At 36.5% G+C, this 19,188-nt stretch overlaps 1 protein-coding gene and 1 long non-coding RNA gene across 2 annotated transcripts in view; one reads left to right on the forward strand and one right to left on the reverse strand.

Annotated features, from left to right (window-relative positions):
• The window catches only part of tenm2a (teneurin transmembrane protein 2a), a 1,361,633-nt gene that overhangs the window by 661,330 nt on the left and 681,115 nt on the right, over positions 1-19,188 (forward strand). The gene's annotated exons all lie outside the window — the stretch shown is intronic.
• Positions 16,498-18,303, reverse strand: LOC137487529 (uncharacterized). Its single transcript, XR_011006136.2, has 2 exons — positions 17,929-18,303; positions 16,498-16,784 (listed from the first exon to the last, which is right to left on the reverse strand). It is a non-coding gene; the product is annotated as an uncharacterized lncRNA (long non-coding RNA).

A 19,188-nucleotide genomic window follows, 5' to 3' on the forward strand; every position in this document is an offset into this window, starting at 1 on the left:
TTTAAACTAAATCACACCACTACATTGCAAACATAAGTTTATTTTTCATGATTAAAACTAAGAAACAAATACTGTCCTTCTTGCATCCTGGGTCACATCCACAGCCAAACCTATATACAGGAAAAGCAGCTATTTTAAAGTTTCTATTTTCCGCAATGTTCAGGGTTCTAGTTCTTTAATGACATCATGGGGGATAAATCAAAGAAGCCATTCATTTTAGAGTAACACACACTACACATAATATTTTTGTGAAATAAATGTATTGCACGTTACTGCCATATGTGTTGTCTCTTAGAATATTTTTGCATTGGAGTTTTTATATTTTTTCATATGGTATGTTTTTAAAAATAGGTAGAGCAAAACTCTATAAAAATGGCTTCTGCATGATGGCCATAAGAGGAAGTTTTTCCTTGTGCGGATAGTTGGGTTCTGGGCCTAAAAGAAGGTTGATGGTTCAAGTCCCATCTGGGCAAGTTGACATTTCTGTGTGGAGTTTGCATGTTCTCCACGTGTTGGCTTGGGTGCTCCGGTTTCCCCCACAGTCTAAAGACATGCGCTATAGGTGAATTGAATGAACGGAGTTGGCTATAGTGTATCTGTGTAAATGGGTGTGTATGAATGTTTCCCAGTACCTAGTTGTAGCTGGAAGGGCATCCTCTGTGTAAAACATATGCTGGAATAATTGGCGGCACATTCTGCTGTGGCGCCCCTGATAAATAAAGGCACTAAGCTGAAGGAAAACAAGTGAATGAATGAATGAATGAATAATAATTATTTGCTTTGTCATTTTTCAACATGTAATTTAAAAAGTTAATGGCTAAACTTTTTTTAGTTAAGTTTAAAATGATTAAACACATAAGATGCCTGAAATACACTATAATAAAGATCCAACAATAAAATCTTAAACAACAAAAACATTGTTGGCCTCGCAGGGTATATCATAGTTTAAAATATAAATAATGTATGGCGTGCAGGTTATCAGTGCTCTCCAGGATTTTTAATATTCAAAGCACATTTCAAGATTATTCAGTTCTGTACAGCAAGCGGTGATGATGAAGATGACATTATCTGGCATTTGTAAAGAAGGCCAACTGTGGCTAGCCTTCCGAATTGAACCACAGACGTTCAAAAAAATCAGCATCAAAAGTAGAAAGCATTAAGGTTTGTTTGTCAATGAATAAGCATGAAAGACACATGGGTGGTGATTATCATGCCAATACGCTTCCCACACCTAAGATAATGTTATATTCACTTGACGATTGTAAGAACTAATACTCTCTGATGTATGAAGATCTGAGCATTACTAATGTTCACACTCTTCCGGTGTCTCTGCAATGATAACATGCTTGTGGAGATTACCTGCAGTCTTATAATGTGATCTACGCTCGGCTAGATCTGGCAATGATATTTCAGTTCCTAGAGTGCGGACCATTCATCAGATTAGATATATAAAATTCATTGGAAACTGAGGCAAATCTGCCTCTTGGGGCGTGAAGAAATTTATATTTCCAGAAATGCTAAAGCTACACACTTACACACCTGAAGTAACATGCAATATATGCCACATGTTTGGAGTCATTCCAGATGAAGAATGCGCACAGGAATAGATTAAATCTTATGGTGGTGCTGATGTATATGGTGTGGAGGCTATAGGCTCATTTATGTGCCATCAATATACCTTTTATATTGAGTGCAATTAGGTTAGCCGACTGCTCTTCATGGTCTCTTCCCCAGCTGCATGATTCCCTTGTCCTCTAGCATTTCCGAAAGGTCCGTGTTGCATTCAGATCTCGTAGAGATAAGTGGGCCCTGAGGGGTTAATGTCCGTTTCAAAATGTGCCTGTATGCCTTGGGTTATTCTCCATTTTATATAATTAATATCTCGGAGCTTGGCCGTCGTTCCCCCGCCTATATCCTTCCTCTTCGAGTAAAACGTTTCCCAATAGATTGAATGTCTGTTCATGATTGATGATCAGATTGATTTAAGTCTGCCTGTATCCTGATAGGTCAAAGGGACAAACCGTTTAAAATCTATATGGAGAGGAGGACACTTTTTTTCTTCTCTTGAAGCATTGTTTATTTACAATAGATCTGTATGCACTAGCTTACAAGAATGATTCTGTAAAAGTATTGTTCATAATTAGTTCATGCCAGTAAACTAACATTAAATACCTAAACCTTATTGTAAAGTGTGACCAACGCTTAAATTAAATTTAATTAAATTAAATTTAGTTTAATTTAATTTAATTTCATTTCATTTCATTTAGTTTTAATTTAATTTTATATTATTATTTTTTATTTCGTCTTAAATTAATTTAGTTTAGTTTATTTTAATTTTAATTTTATTTAATTTCTATTTATTTATTTTTGTTTTATTTTATTTTCTTATTTTCTTTTTTGCTTGTTGTTTTTATTTTTTATCTCATTTTATTTTATTTTATTAGTTTTTTATTTTATAATCTTTTATTTATTTATTTATTTATTTATTTATTTATACTTATTTATTTTTTATTATTATAATTTTTTTACTTATTTTATTTTTCGTTTTTCCTTAAAAGGATAGTGTACCCAAAAATGAAAATTTTGTATTCATTTACACGTCCTTCACTTCTTTTCAATTATTGTTGGAGAAAACTGGACTATGGTCATATCATATCTTTCGTCTGGAAAACATAATAATAATTACTAATAATAATTGATTCAGGGCGCCCTATAGCTAATACACTATAGCTGTACTATAAACAGCAGTTATTTATTTGAACCACATCAGCCCAGAGCATTTTTCCATTATGATTACTTGCTCATGAACTCTGTGATGACACACTAATATATGCATTAGGCTTTTTTTCCTATAACAGAGCTTCACATACCCTGTCACATATAGCAGGAAACCTCATGAAATATTGAGAAACTGACAGCTGCGCTTAGTCATGCACATTTACAAACAGATGCACATACAAACGCACAGATACTTCGGCTTCTCCATTTGCAGGAAAACATCTTTCACAGTCGCGTGCTTTTCAGCATTTATCAAGAAAATACAGTACACAGATAATATTATATGCACGCTCTACAAATTGAGTTGCTTTTGTTGCTGTGGTTACATGACAAAGAGATAGACGGGAAGAGAGATTTCTTGTCTCATAAGCTCAAGAGACATGTGCAGAGATAAACATTACTTATCTGCTTTCAGGACCGATGTTCTCAAAACCCACTGAAGATATGCTGGAGGGACACTGTGCGTATCTATATCTCTGTGATCCATTCTTAATGTTTTTTTTGTTTTGTTTTTTTTAATCTTTCTTTGGGCATTTTTATTTTATTTTTTTTTTTTGTATCTGTCTCCCAAAAGGCTAAACAAGAGGCAGCAAGTGCATTTATTAAATTAGCAGCTAGCGGGAACCATTAGGAAGCCATTTCCTATTTGATCTTGCTGCATTAAAGTGGGTGGAGCAAACCTCCCGTGGATGTATTTTTTTAGACCAGGGCAGGATTTATTTGTATTTAAAAGCCATCACTAAGAACCGTTTACTTAAAGATTCCCTGAAGTGCCTCGAAATGTGCAGTTTTGTTCAATGTCTGGTGTAATTTCAACTGAAACCTAAAGTCAGGGTGGGCTGTATAGAGCCCCTCCGCCTTTTTGAAAAAACAGCAACATAGTTTTGTTTTTATCACAGTTCTGCCAGCCAGAGTCAGTGAGCCCTATCAAACATCCGGCTCAAACTGCTCCATGCGCAACAGAAGGGTTTTTGCTAGTTTCAGCAGGCATCATTTGCCATGTGCCATGTTTTTAAATAGCAAATGTATTTCTTCCCATTTCTGCACCCATGGTTGTGCTGGTCTGAAAAAGAGGGCACCTATGGTGAAAAATCTTCTTTTTAAGCTGTTTGGACAGACATGTATACTGTATAGAACGTCATATTGGGGTGATATAAACACACCCAGTCCTTTTTTTTTTTTTTTTTCAATTTAACAACATTAAAACGGTAGACCAATTGGATCGGTTTTCAGACCGACCGCAACTTGACGTAGTAGTGCGGTCCCCCCGCCCACCAAATAGATTGACAGCTGCATATTAACATGTCTCTGTAGGAACACGTATAATCATCACGTACAATCATCATCAAATGTGATCAAGAGTGAGTTTTACAAGTTTAAAATGTTTTCAAACAGTGCATATTTGTAATGGATTACAGCGATTTACTTAAGATTTACTTCATCACTACAGCTGCGCGTCAGAACATCTATAAAAAGAAAGACGCTTCAATCCCGCTTTGTGGACATTAAATCAGGTTAATTTTGTAATTAACATAACAGATATCCAAACAACAGTAAATATTAATGTGTATCCTTTCACATTAGCAAAAAGAGTGAAAAGCTAAACGTGCGCGCTGTCTCTGTGTGTGTATCCGTGATGTGTGTGTGTGTGTGTGAGTGTATCAGTGTCTGTGCTGGAACTTTGTAACAAAATTGGGCCCTATCATACACCCGGTGCAAGGTGCGGCGCAATACTTGTTTGCTAGTTTCAGCTTGGCTCAAAAGTCGTTTTGAGGCGTTGTGCCACGCTCTTTAAATAGCAAATGCATTTGCGCTTATATGTGCGCCCATAGGCATTCTGGTCTAAAAAGGAAGGCGTTCTGAGGCGCACTGCTGGCGCCTTGCTATTTTGAAAAATTATAATAGATTTTTTCATTAGACCAAAACGAACCCGGTCTAAACTCCAGCGCAGAATTGCGCCTCGCTTACACACTGCTAGATAGCCTACACACAAGATGTAGAGCAATACGCAATATCTTTACATTTAAAAAAAAAAATTAAATATTAAGGATAGGCCTATATATAGGATATAATAAGAATATATATAGGGCATAAATATAAAGGATTAAAATATTACAAAACATACTATTTTCTAGCCTACATAAATATGAAAAACCACTGTTTTTTGCCATTCAGTTCATTCATAACAATTTGTTTTTGTATAATGTTATTATTACTAGCAGTAGTTGGATAAAAGTGTCTGCTAAATGACTAAATGTAAATGTAGTATTTATTATATCCATATTTATATTTGTTTTATTAAAACAAGCTTAGATTTGCCCACCTGCAGGTTTTAGACCATATGGGGCACAGCATGTGTTTTAAAGATATAACTCAGGTTTTTGAACACACTTCGTTATTATTGTTCATTTATTCGTTTGCTGGAAATTAAAACTGAATTTAGAAATAGTTTTGAAACAAATATTTGCACTTAACAAACTAAATTAATTATTTATAGGCTAATTGATGTCTGTGCGTAAAGGTTTCCCTATCCAAGAGCAAAAGTGAAAGTATATAGATTATCTCTCATTCTTGCATGGTAGATGCTCTGTTTTCTGTTAAAAACTGTTTTCTGTTAAAAAGAAGAAAAAAAACTGTTAACTGTTTGCTTGTGAAATGCTCAGTTTTTCCACTTCCACTTACTTTACATCCTGTAAATTTCAAATGCGCTTATGGCACGACGCAGCTGGCTTTTAAAGGGAATGGGATATGAGACTCTGATTGGTTTATTCTCAAAACACACCTATAACTCATTAGGAAAATAAACTCAACCCTTTTAAACCATGCACCATGGCGCAAAGTGCATTTTCCTGTCCTTAAATAAGCAAATATGGATTCTGACACGCCCTGAAAGTGTTTGCGCCCTGCGCTTACCGTTTTGCGCATGGACCGTCAAAATAGAGCCCATTGTGTTTCACTCATCATTGAAACTCCTCAACAAATGGAACAAATAATCATTGGTAAAGTTCTTACTGTAGTATTTCTCACAAACTTTATGTGAGATCTGCTTTGATCTGCGTAAGATCTGAAGCAGCTGAGGGAGATTAAAGCACATTGACAGGCACATGGAAACGGTGGGCATGAAGGACTAGCCTTAAAGGCGTGGTATAAAAAAAACGCTGCCTGATGGTTAGAGCTATAAAATAGAAACTAATGAAAGGTATAATAAAAAATCTGATGGGTGTTTTGAGCTGAAAATTTACAGACACATACTGGAGACACAAAAGACTTATATTAAATCTGGAAAAAAGGGGTAACCTAGGTGCCCATTAAGGCACAATATTAGTGTGTGCTTATTTCAAGGAACTGAAACAGACCACGCCACTGACAGACTGAAAGATGGTTTAAAGTGAATGGTGCAGAGATTTAATTTGTTATTAAAAGTAGCACGCCAATGTTATGTGCCTATACAAGTCCAAAACCCGCATACTTATTGCTTAATACTAAGGCCAGAAAGAATCTGCAGACATTTTTTACTATTCCTGTGGAGATTTAAGTAAAATAATAATAATAAAATAGTAAAAATGGATTCAGACATGCCATTAGTGCTTTCGCTTCATGAGCTTAAGACTTTTTGGTTAGATCTTTAAAAAAAGAGCCCAGCAGTTTAAAATTAATTTCCATAATAGTACTTCAGAGTCTGTCTTTAAACAGAGTCTTTCTCTTTATATACTTAAAATACAGCAATATATATATATATATATATATATATATATATATATATATATATATATATATATATATATATATATATATATATATATATGTCAGTAAGTGTAAAGAAAATTGTGTAGAGTTTGCATGTTCTTTCTGTGTTTGCATTAGTTTCCTGCGGGTGCTCCAGTTCCCCCCACAGTCCAAAGACATGCACTATAAGTGAATTGGATTAATTAAATTGGCCGTATTGTATGAGGATATGTGTGAATGTGAGAGTGTACAGGTGTTTCCCAGTACTGGGTTGCAGCTGGAAGGGCATACACTGCATAAAACATATGTCAGTATAGTTGGCTGTTCATTCCTCTGTAGCAATCCCTGATAAATAAGGGACTAAGTTGAGAGAAAATGAATGAATGAATGAATGAATGATGAGGGGAAAAAGTTGCTCTCTACTAAATCATGATCTGGTTTTCTCCATAATTAAACTTTCTAGCTGGGTTTTGGAATAAAAAAAAAAGCTTGGAAATCCTTGACATTGACATTACATGTATGATAGTCAGCTTTAATTATGTTTCACAAAAGTTTCTCGGACAAGTAAACCAGCGTCATGCTGTCCTCGGGACAATGCCTGATAATAACGATTCCTGCTTTATGAGCACAATAAATCCAGCAGAAGAGCTGAACGTTAAAAGGTTGAGTGCAGGCCCAGAGGTCATTAGATGAGTGCAAGCTATCAGATCTGGGCTCCCAGACCCTGCGGCTCTGTAGCCTGAGATAAAAGTTGACGGTAATTTGGCACAACGTTCCTCTTCTTCTATAACACATAGAGATAAGACCATAAGCTGCAGGTCTGCAGAAAAGGAGCAATCGGGACAGACAGACAGTGGCGAGACTAGCTGGAGACATTGCAGGTCACCTAGAGCTAATAAACTACCTAATGAACTATAGCTGGTGGCTGCCGATTTGGGGGAAGACACACAAGTCCACCTTGAGTACTCAGGACAAAGATGATGAAGCCTAATGAGAAACTGAGCTGTGAAAACTGAATGCCTGCACAACCCTGTAGGGATACTTATTTTTACTGCATACAATTTAAAGGGTCATGAAACCCCCCTCTTTCGGTTCAAGTCTACCTCAGAATTTTTCAAAAAATGCTTCATGATGGGCTTGGAGCTCTGCAAGCAGAGGGAGGAGTGGGCGTGGCCGGCAGAGCAGGGGAAAAAGAGGGAGTGAACAACTGTCAGTCGGCTCACAAAATAAGACATAACTATGAGGAGACCCATGCTTTTATAGTTTACAAAGTTAAAATGCAAATAAATGAACAGTAAGTAATTTATTACCCTGCTACATGTTATTCGTAATTGCATATACACATAACCACAGTTTGTTATATCATTATAAAGATAATCATGTTTAAAAAAACACTATAAATGTGTTAGAAATAAACTCCTCCTGAGTTCCTGGGTCTGAATGCAGACACAGTGGGTAGCAGTGCAGCAGGTCTCTTGTCCTATTATTTTCAATAGCCCTGCCAGTAATCTGGATGATTTTAAACATGTGCGAACAAAGCAGCACAGGTATATGCGATGTGTCTGAATGGTAAAAAACTAAACTGATAAAAGACAGTTATTGTCCAGTTCTCGCACTGCTCTCCTGGCAAAAAGGCTTGCTGCAAACCAACAGCTTTGCTGTATCTGCCCTGTCAGCATCGCAGAGAAAAACATGCAGCAAACAATGTGGATCCTAGAAACAAACACATATGTCCCTTGCCGTGCGCAGACACAGTCTTACCCAGCCATGGGGCTCACAGGTTGGCAGGTTTGCCTTGCCTTTGGAAAGCACGTGCTCTCATTAATGATTTAGAAGCAGGGACTTCTCATAGGATAAGAAAACTTCACTATGAATAATAATGAGAAACCGACGTGTCAACCCTGCCTATGTCACCGATTTTGATCCCGCCCCAAAATTATTTAAAACCCGAAAGAATAAATTAGCTGAAAAAAGCCCAAAATTATCTAGTTTTCCCAACAATTAAAGCTGACAGGTGCTAACGTTGTCTTAACTGATGCTCAACACACATAAATCGGTTAAAATTAAAAAAAAAAAAAAAGTACTCCAGGGTGCTTAAATAAATCATTAATTTATTGAATACCATATATTGACAAATGTCACAGAGAAAGCCTGTATACTCAATTTTACATTTTGTCTACTCAGTTTGAATTTTTCATTTAAAACAATAAAAAATATTAGCCCTCTTGTGAATTTTAATTTATTTTGTTTCTTTATTGCTACAGTTAACAGAGCAAAGACTTTTTTCACAGTATTTCCTATAATATAATTTCTTCTGGAGAAAGTCTTACTTAGTCTTTATTTAGACTATAATACAATCAGTTTTTACTTTTTGACAAAATATTTTTAAGGTTAATGTTATTAGCCCTCCTTAGCAATATTGTTTTTTCAATTGTCTACAGAACAAACCATTGTGTATACAAGGACTTGCCAAATTACCCTAACTTGTCTAATTAGCCTATTCAATCTAGTTAAGCCTTTAAATGTCGCTTCAAGTTGAATGCTAGTGTCTTAATAAAATATCTAGTAAAATATTACGTACTGTCATCATTGCAAAGAGAAAAGAAATCAGTTATTAGGTATTAGTTATTAAAACTATTGTGTTTAGAAATGTGTTAAAAAAAATCTTCTTTCCACTGAACCGAAACTGGGGAATGGGGGGCTAATAACTCAGGAGGGCTAATAATTATGACTTTATATGTTCAAAAGAAACTTTACAACAGATTTATAGTTTTGGCTGAAGTTTGGTGCTTTGCATTTCCAAATGCATATTACTTACACCTAAATTTAAACAAAAGCAGAAAACTCTTGAACAGATGTGAAGTAGCATTTACTAACCGTTTTCCAACTTTTAAACCAAATCAGTTCGAGCTACTAAAAACACTGTTATCACGAGCTGGTCATGTGAGATAATAAAAGTGCTGTGCATCAGACTCCAATTTTGTGTAATTGCAGTGCAGTCTTTGTGATTTAATAATTGCACTAAACCATTTTCCTTTCTCAGTCATTGTAAAAAAAAATTTTTTTTTTATGGCAGCACTGATTTTTACTCACATTTTGGCTTGACAAGGTTAATTTTAGTCTCTGTATGGATGTAATTTGCCACCTGTGACTTTTTAAAATAAATTAATCATGTGACAGCAGTTCAGTGTGGCGCCAAAACTGGGCTACGAACCAAAAAAAGGTTGAAAAGCCCTGATTTAGCAGATATGGATTACAAGAGTTCATCGATGACTGACTAACGATAATGAAACTCCATGAGGTTGAAGTCTCTTTGTGTGACCCGCTGTAGCACAGTCCATCACTATTTCTGCTACACACCATTATAAGTTTAAATGATGTCATTATACCACAAGCAAAGTCATAATTTCACTTTTACGTCCTTTTATCTCTGCATGCGATTTTCTCTTTAGCCTCACTGCCAAGTCAGTCACAATTTGAACGGTCTCTTCTTATACCAACGTCTTAGACATTACGCTTCTAAAAATCAAATTAGCTTTCAGGTCAATTTCATTCTGTGTTCAGAAAGCGAACGAAATGCCGTATAAATAACTTTTTAACTGGGAGCGTGTGGACAATGAACCGTTCTCTCAGGGCTCTCTCTCTGTTCCAGGCATAACAGGCTTAATGGCCACTATGGAGCTTTAATATGCAAACTTATTTAGTTTGCTTGTCTAAATCAGACTTATGTGGTTTTGGTCGCCCACCTGTTATAAACCAGAGAAAGCGGAGAATGTCTATTGTCGTCAGATCATCCCAAGAGGTCACTCCATCCCACCACTCATTATTTTGTTTTTGTTGAACCCACTTTCTCCATTTCCCCACTTCTCTTAATGAGAATGCTCTGTTTTCTCTTGAGTATCACTCCCTCTTGGTCGACTGATGCCCACTTATGAATTCTACTATTGGCCAGCCTTTGATTTTTTAGAAGCTGAAACATTTAAGCATATGAAAAAAAAGAACACTTAATTTAAGAGATTAATTTTGATTAGATTGGAGATATAGTAGTATAGAAATTTCACTCGAAAACGTTCCAAAATGTCACACACTTAAGGCACTCCACCAATTTCTGCATCTGAGAATAAACTGTGTGTGTGTACAGTAGTTTCATTCGCTCTTATATGTATTGTTTGTTAGGGTTAAAAAAAAAGAAACCTCAGATGGATCCATGTTTATGTAGTTTTTCCACAATATTGTTTAAAGATGAGAGTGGCACGATGGCATAGCGCTGTTGCCTCACAGCAAGATGGTCACTGATTCCAGCCCAGACTTGGTCAGTTGGCATTTCTGTGTGGAGTTTGCATGTTCTCTCCGTTTTCGCATGGGTTTCCTCCGGGTGCTCCGTTTTCCCCTAATTCAAAACATGTGCAAAAGGTGAATTGAAAAGCCAAGTTGGCCGTAGTGGTTGTGAATGCAAGGGTGTATGGGTGTTTCCCAGTGCCGAGTTGTGGCTGGAAGGGCATCTGCTGCATAAAACACATGCTGGATAAGTTGGCGGTTCATTCCGCTGTGGTGACCCCTGATTAATAAAGGGACTAAGAAAATAAAAAAGAAAATGAATGAATAAATATAGGAACGAATGAATGAATGTTTACAGCTGCTTATTAACATTTTCAAATGTATATGCTTAAATTAGACTTTTGCATGCTAAAAATACTTGATTTGTTTCACATGACTTTTGAGAAAACTACAATTAAAAAAAACTAAAAATTTTAAATTATTAATAAGCTGAAAAGAAAATGAATGAATGAATTTTTAATGCTGTTTATTAAAAGCCAAAAGGCAGTGCAGTTTGACGTCTGAGGGTGTTTTGGGGGCCTGGAGAAGTTCTGACATGCCCTGACATTTGTGCTTTTTTCAGTTACTTATAAGTAGCTAAAGTCAAATAAGACTGTCAACAGCACACTCTGGGCTACAATAAAATGTAAGCTACATTTATGTACATGGTTGTGTTGCACAGATAGTAAAAAACTAAAAATTCAAAGTCACTGACATAACTCCATAAAACACACATCTGGTAGCCTAGACTTTTTTGTTTAAAAAATCTGTGAAAAAATAATATTGCCAAAAATAATTTTCCACCAACATTCAGACCATGTTTATTGTCTTCTACGTATTAGTCATTTTGTAATACTACGTATTAGTCATATATAAATGTGTGTGTGGTGTTTTCTAAATGTATATATAAAATATATAGCCTATATAGTTGAACAAAATTTTAAGCAAGAAGGCAATATTAAAATAATTTTATAAACAAAATGTAGATAAAATATACTGTAGTTAATTTTATTTGTATACCATTAAATTAACGTCAGTTTAATGTTTCTTTCACTTACATTATAAATATATTTTTAATTAGTTATATCACAAGTCTGCAACACTGATGTAATAAAAAGTTTCTTGGGCATTACCCTAGCATATTAGAATAATTTCTGAAGAATTCTGAGTTGCTGTTATGACAAAACCTTTGAACACAATAATACTCTGAACTACATACGCATGAAAAGCAATTACTTTAAATCCTGTATGTGTACATGTTTACCGGCCTCAAAGGGTTAATATTGTAAATTTAAAGTACAGTTCAGTATTCCCAATAGTGTGTAGCACACAATTTAATTATAAGGAATACAGTACATGATTTAACTGTATATATAAACATAATATTTAATAACTAGTAAAACTATATGAACATGCAATTACATTGCAGCCTTTTGTGATTAGCTAATTAAAGTGTTGCAGAATTGACGTTATCATAATTGAGATTTTAATGATAATGTCAAATTGAAATCATAATAATAAAAGTGAGAAACTTTACTGCTTTACCTTGAAACCAGTAATCGTGACAGCACTAGTTTAGATGAATAAGCAGCATTTATTTGAACCATTTCAATATCAGCACAGTTGCTGTGAAATAATCATATTTCAGTTTTGTATTTTAAATACCAATAATTAGCATTTTACATAAGATAAATAAGAAAAACATGTTGGCACAGGTTTCCTCCGGGTGCTCCGGTTTGCCCTACAAATCCAAAGACATGCGGTACTGATGATCTGAGTTGGCTAAATTGTCCGTAGTGTATGTGTGTGTAAATGAGTGTGTATAAATGTTTCCAAGTGCTGGGTTGAAGCTGGAAGGACATTCGCTGCATAAAAACATATGCTGGATAAGTTTATTTCACTGTGGCGACCCCAGATTAATAAAGGGACTAAGCCGAAATGAAAATGACTGAATAAATGAGAAAAACAAACACACCGTATGTGCAGAGATTCTTAACAGAAGATAAATGCCAGCCTTTCGGGAACAAGTAAAGAAAGCTATACAGAGCTGAGACTGAGTCAGTCTTGGAGTGATGAAACTGCAGTGAAACACCTGCCCTAAGTAAGTCAACTCTAAGGACGAAAACCAACATAACACATAGGGGTGAATTCATTAAATAGTGTCACTTCTGAGTGTGGCATTTCAGTGCAAAAACCTGCACCTATGCTTTAACATAACCGCACTTCTATTTAACCAGGAACTGTCTGTACAGAAATGGTTAATGCTATGAGTTTTTAAATGAAGTGATTTTAGTGGTAGTGTGCAGTCACAGTAAAGCCTCGGTATTTCAGAATTTTGCATAAATACTTTGAATAACCACTTGCTCTGTGTTCAATATTTTGTTGATGTGTTTGTGTACCAAATGGTTCAGACAAATGTTAACCACACAATCAAAGTTGGATGTTTGATTTGAGTGTCAAGAATATAATATAAATTAAATCTTATCAGTTTTATTTCCACGTATAAATAAATAACTCCCATGATTTTACTCATTTATGGCATCTCCATTTTACTGCATCATGCACTCATTTCAGCTGAAAATGGCTATGCATTTTATGTATAGTCAGTTTATTTGTTTGATTCTTTCTATGTTTTGCTTGTTTTGTGTGTGTTTGTGTGTGTGTGTGTGTGTGTGTGTGTGTGTGTGTGTGTGTGTGTGTGTGTGTGTGTGTGTGTGTGTGTGTGTGTGTGTGTGTGTGTAAATTTAAGTTCTGGCAATGATTTGCTTTGTTAGCAACTCTTGTAAATATACTTAGTGTGATAAAATATAAATTAACTAATTAATGAATTAATTAATTCATTCATTCATTCATTCAATCATAGATTCATTCATTTATTAATTCATTCACTTGTTTTCCTTCGACTTAGTCCCTTCATTTTTAAGGGTCGCCACACCAAAATGAACAGGCAACTATTCTGGCATATGTTATACGCAGCGGACGCCTTTTCAGCCTTTCCAGCTTTTCCAAAGCACCCATACACTCCTGCATTTACACACATACACTACAGACAATGTAATGACATGTCTTTGGATTGTGGGGGTAAACCATGCGAACACGAGAACATGCAAACTCCACACAGAAAAGCCAACTGGTCCAACAAGAAACTTGAACCAGCGACCTTGTTGCTGTGAGGCAACAGTGCTAACCACTGATCCCCCATGCCACCTTGATAAAATATTTTAATGCAAAACTTTGCTGTGCAAATTAAAGATTAAAAATAAAAGTAGCTCTGTGTACTGTGTAGGCCAGTGATGTCCAAACTCAGTCCTGCAGGACCGGTGTCCTGAATATTTTAGCTCTAACTTGCCTTTCAACACACTTGCCTGGAAGTCTTAGTATAGCTAGAAAGAGCTTGATTAGCTGGTTCAGGTGTGTTTAATTGGGGTTGGAACTAAAACATGCAGGACACTGGCTCTCCAGGACCGATTCTGAACACCCCTGGTATAGGGGAACAATGACTTTTTAAACAAAACAGGGTCAATGAACTATATGTTAGAAATTATGTACAGTATAAAGGTGTGTCATCTTTTAATGATGTATAAAAAAGGAGAGTTCACAAAGAAATATACGTTAAATTCAAGTAGCTTTTCAGTTGGTCACTGGAGAAAATCTGCATAAAAAGCTTGAATGGGATTGAGAAACTCATTCATTCATTTATTTATTCATTTTCGTTTAGCTGAGTCCCTTTATTTATTGCCACAGCAGAATGAACCCCCAATGATTTACGCAGCAAATGCCCTTCCACACACACACACAAACAACGGCCCTTGTGGGGAAAATCGAAGCACAGGGAGAACATGCAAACTCTACACAGAAATGCAAACTGACCCCGCCAGGGTTCGAACCAGCAAACAGCAGTGCTAACCACTGAGTAACCCTGCCGCTATTTAGAAATTGAATTGTAGGAATCCTATTGTGAGTACTGTATGAAAAAAACACACCTCAGCTTCTTAATGAACCTATAATCATTAGTCAAGTCATGTGTATTCAGTTATAGATTGTGCATAATAAACTGCAATTGGGAACAAAAACAATTAAATTATCTTTGAATCCACACAGTGTGCAAGGTGAGTGTATGTGTATGTGTGTGTGTGTAATTGGCAAACTCTCTCTGATTATTATAGTCATTATGATTTTTGTTGTCAGTGCATTATATTTTTAATATCACATTGAGTATTACAGACATTTGCACCCTAACCTGATTTACTTGTGTCTGCTAGTGACCAACAGCATGTACGAATGAAAACACCATCAGAGAGCTCAACTCATCCTCAGTGAATTCCTCCCACTGTGTTTGCTGTTATTCCAAGACGAGGGACTTTAACTCCCCTCTGCTTTTCTTTAGCTATTTATTTTTAAGATGGGAGAGGACAGAGGAGCACATGGAGGGCATTGAAAGTGTCTCCTTAAGAATTTAATAAGAAAAGAGATCTTGATGGATTAGGGGTCCTACCCACATAGGAGACATTCGCGGAATGAGGAATGACAAAGTGAATTTTTCTCTGCCCACCTCGTCTCTGGGGCGTTTGCTTTCAATTGAAGCAGATTAAAGAACCATAGAGGGATGGTGGTCTAGCGGAAAGGTTTTTTATTTGAGTTTTTTTATTAATATTTATATGCATATGTAACAAGCTCGAGCATTCGAGCATTGGAAACCGGTTTACAGCATCCCGCATGACAAGACATGGAAATATTAGTAGGTGGCTCGGTCAGACATCAGCACCCTGTGGAACATCCTTAAACCCTCCAAATACATGTCCTGCATGTGTTGGGATATATATGCTGTGCTTAATGGGACATCCACCCTCAAGGTTAAAAAATGAGTGGGCTTCAGCATGAATGGATCTGTGTAGGCAGTGAATCGACCCAGTGGGGGCCTTGATATTACACAGCGGAGAGAAGAGAGAGTAATCCCTCATAAATAATAGATAACCAAATCCTCTAAAACACAGCCAGCATTGCCAGCCATGGGCTGGTGATAACAACTCTCACAGTGGCTGGGTCAAGCTTCCATTAATACTCAATTACACCCTGGAAGCAAGGTGCCAGAGGTTGCCGTTGTTTCTGCTATGGGAGTAAGATGGCTACCTCTACAACAAACATCAAGTGGAATAGGAGTTTCACATCCGTACAGCTATGTGGTATCAAACATGAATACTCTTTTTCAATGAAAATGTGGTCCTCAGCCAACATTTTTGCAAAGCATATACAGTATGTTGCTCTGAGTGCAATTAGTTGCATGTTTTAGATGACAAATCTACGAGAGCAGTGGTCTTCGACTACTAGGCCACAGACCGATACTGGTCTGTGAATCAATTGGTACCAGGTCGCACAAGAATCATTAATTATTTATGTTTCATTTATTATCTTTTATTTTGAAAAATTACCATATTCTCTTGATTACATCTCAGTCACTCGAGCTACGCTAGCAATACAACCAAGATTTGCATGAGCATATTGGCACAGTGCAACACGCTCATGCTTTCTAGGCGAACAGTTGAAAATATCTAACTTTTCAGAATGCTGAGAGTGGTCACATGACAAGAACTGATAATAGGCTTAATATAAATATGCATATTTTAATAGACTAATTACCTCAGGCAAAAAATAAAATAAATAAAATAAACACCCAAACACTGTAGTGCTTTTTAATTTTCTCCATTAAATAAAACAGAGTTGCAGCAATGTTTTGTCAGTTTTTCATGCTTTGAGAAAACGGTTATTGGTCACCTAGAAATCTACATACACATCACCCCAACCTCCCCTACCCATCCTTCCCCTGGGCCGCGGTCTGGCATCATGGTGGCACAGTGGGTAGCATGATCACCTCACAGCAAGAAAGTCGCTGGTTTGAGCCCCAGCTGGCATATTCACGTGGGTTTCCTCCAGGTGCTCCGATTTCCTTCAGGTGCTCTTGTTTCCTACACAGTCCAAAAACATGCGCTACAGGTGAATTGAATAAGCTAAATTGGCCATAGTGTTTGCCAGAATTGGGATTGTACAGTGTGAGCTACTGAGCAAACTGAACACACCAGAAAATTGTCTGGAGACAGTCAGGTGAAGAAAACTTTTAAATCTTTCAATTCAATGATTTTAAATCATAAGTATTGTTCAGTTGTTTTGTGGTATTTATTTGGGATTTTTCAAAATAACTTCTTAAAAATAATCCTTTAATTGTTGATAATATGTCCCTGTAATTATTGTTAGTCTGAAAAGCAACAAAAGTGGTTAGTGTTATACTGCCCTAAAGTGTTTATTGTACCTTAAACTTAGTCAAATGTACTGTTTGTTGATGTACATTTTTTATGATTGCACAAAAAATGTAGGCTGATTCAAACATTTTTAATGTCTGTGCTGATTTGTGTTTAAATACCAATCATAGGTCAAAACATTCATTTAGCTAAGTTATAAAAGCCAGAAGCGTACTAAATAAGGAGGTGAAAGTGTCAGTTCTTATTGCTGAGCTGAGGCAAATGATCTGGATCCCTAAAAAGAGCTGGACATTTTCATCACTAATGCTGCACAGTTCTAAAAAGAGAGAGGGGTGTAATTAAAGCTTCATTAACACGTTTAATCGAAAATGTTTCCAGCTAAGTAAATGGATCGAACAATAAAATGAGCTGCCTGCATTTTCTAAACAAACATTTAAACACCAAAGTGTGTGACAGTTAGGTCGGAATCAAAAAATTCCAATGAAATTGCAATGATTTCAGTCAGCAAAGATCTTAATCATTCTTTTATTAGAAATAAAATCACAATTGTGCAATTATGTTGCGTGCTTTTATCTCTATAACAAAATTTGCAAAAATGACAGTAGCAAATAAATAAATAAAAATAAATTTAAAAAATTAAATATTCTGATTATACTGTTTACACCGGACCTACTTTTACAATATCTCTTGTTTTCAATCTATAATCAATGTACTTTCCATGCACATCCCTAAATCAATTTTTAACTGAAAATATAATATCACAATGCCTTCAAACCAGTCATATTAGGGTGAATATGCCTTTAAAAGCAGCGCGTAGCAGTATTAAGACAAGCCTGAAAAAGTGAGCTCTTACCTGCCGTTCCTACTTCTTGATTAGAGTAATTCTACAATCAGAACCAAATTAGCAGAGGCAGATTCCAAGTCATTAGAATTAATTACATCAACAGCGCTTTAAAACTGACTCACTGCAGTCTGCGCCTCTAGATGCAAACGAGTGTGTGTTTGCGAACGCTCAGTCAAGAGAGAGAGAGAGAATGAGAGCATATGTGTTCCACTGCTCACTTCCCTCTTGGGAAATCTCCCTGATGAGAGTTCGCCCGGATGGACACTGCTCTCAGGAGAGTTTGTGATGAGATTTGCAACTGTTTAGCAGTTAATAAATCCATCAGTGCACTCAAGACACCCCACAACACACATACATAAGCATACTTCCTCACTGTCCTTATGCGCAAAAACAGAGCTAGAGACTGATGATGCATACTGGCATAATTAAGCATGGCCTTTCTCTCTCCAGAGAAAAGGTCTAATCCGACCTCCTTCAGGGCCTCTCTCTGATGACACGCTCTTTTAAAGACACTTACCACGACGCATGATCACAGACATGAAAGCAACAAGAGAAATGGAGCTGAACCATTAAATGCTCGCTTGCTTGTTGTCCTTGCACTTTTCAGAAATGCATCAAGGTATTTAGAATAATTATTATCCCCGTCTTAAGCTGCCAAACTAATTGTGTGTTTAATTATTTCACTACAATAGTGTCGGGTTTTCCCAGGGAGCCGGTGCCAGTTAAGCTGCTCATAATTGTTGTCAATTTGGCATTAACTATTTAGCAGATTAAGGATTAAATAGAAATCTAAGTGCAACGAAGGCCATTGAGCGCTTCACTGCAGCCTGGTTAACGCTACCATGTTGTTTTCGCTCAGTCGAAGTGCAGATCCTGGGATGTACAGTAGCACACTGTGTAATGCTTTCCCATCATTCTGTTCTTTCTTTAATGATGCTCGCTTCTAGCATCAGCAGTTGCTGCGGTAGCTGTGCTGTGTGTACGGTAACCACCGCTCCGCCATGATGGATGGCGCTACATGCTGTTGGGGTGCTTATACTTGTTATACGTGATGTATCGGTAGCTACACAGACACAAAAAAAAATAAATAAAAAAGCGTGTCTCTTCAGGCTACCTCTAACGCTCTATCCCTTTACCGCTGACAGAAATCCCAAATTGTGTGGGCCTGTGTTCATGTACAGAGTGCAGGGATGGGAGCGAAACCGAGAGGATTCTCAAAGCCACCCACACCAGTTTGGCCTGTAGGTGAAAGCTTCACGCTCTCATGTT

This window comes from Danio rerio, chromosome 14, assembly GCF_049306965.1.
Source record: "Danio rerio strain Tuebingen ecotype United States chromosome 14, GRCz12tu, whole genome shotgun sequence".
NCBI lineage: Eukaryota > Metazoa > Chordata > Actinopteri > Cypriniformes > Danionidae > Danio > Danio rerio.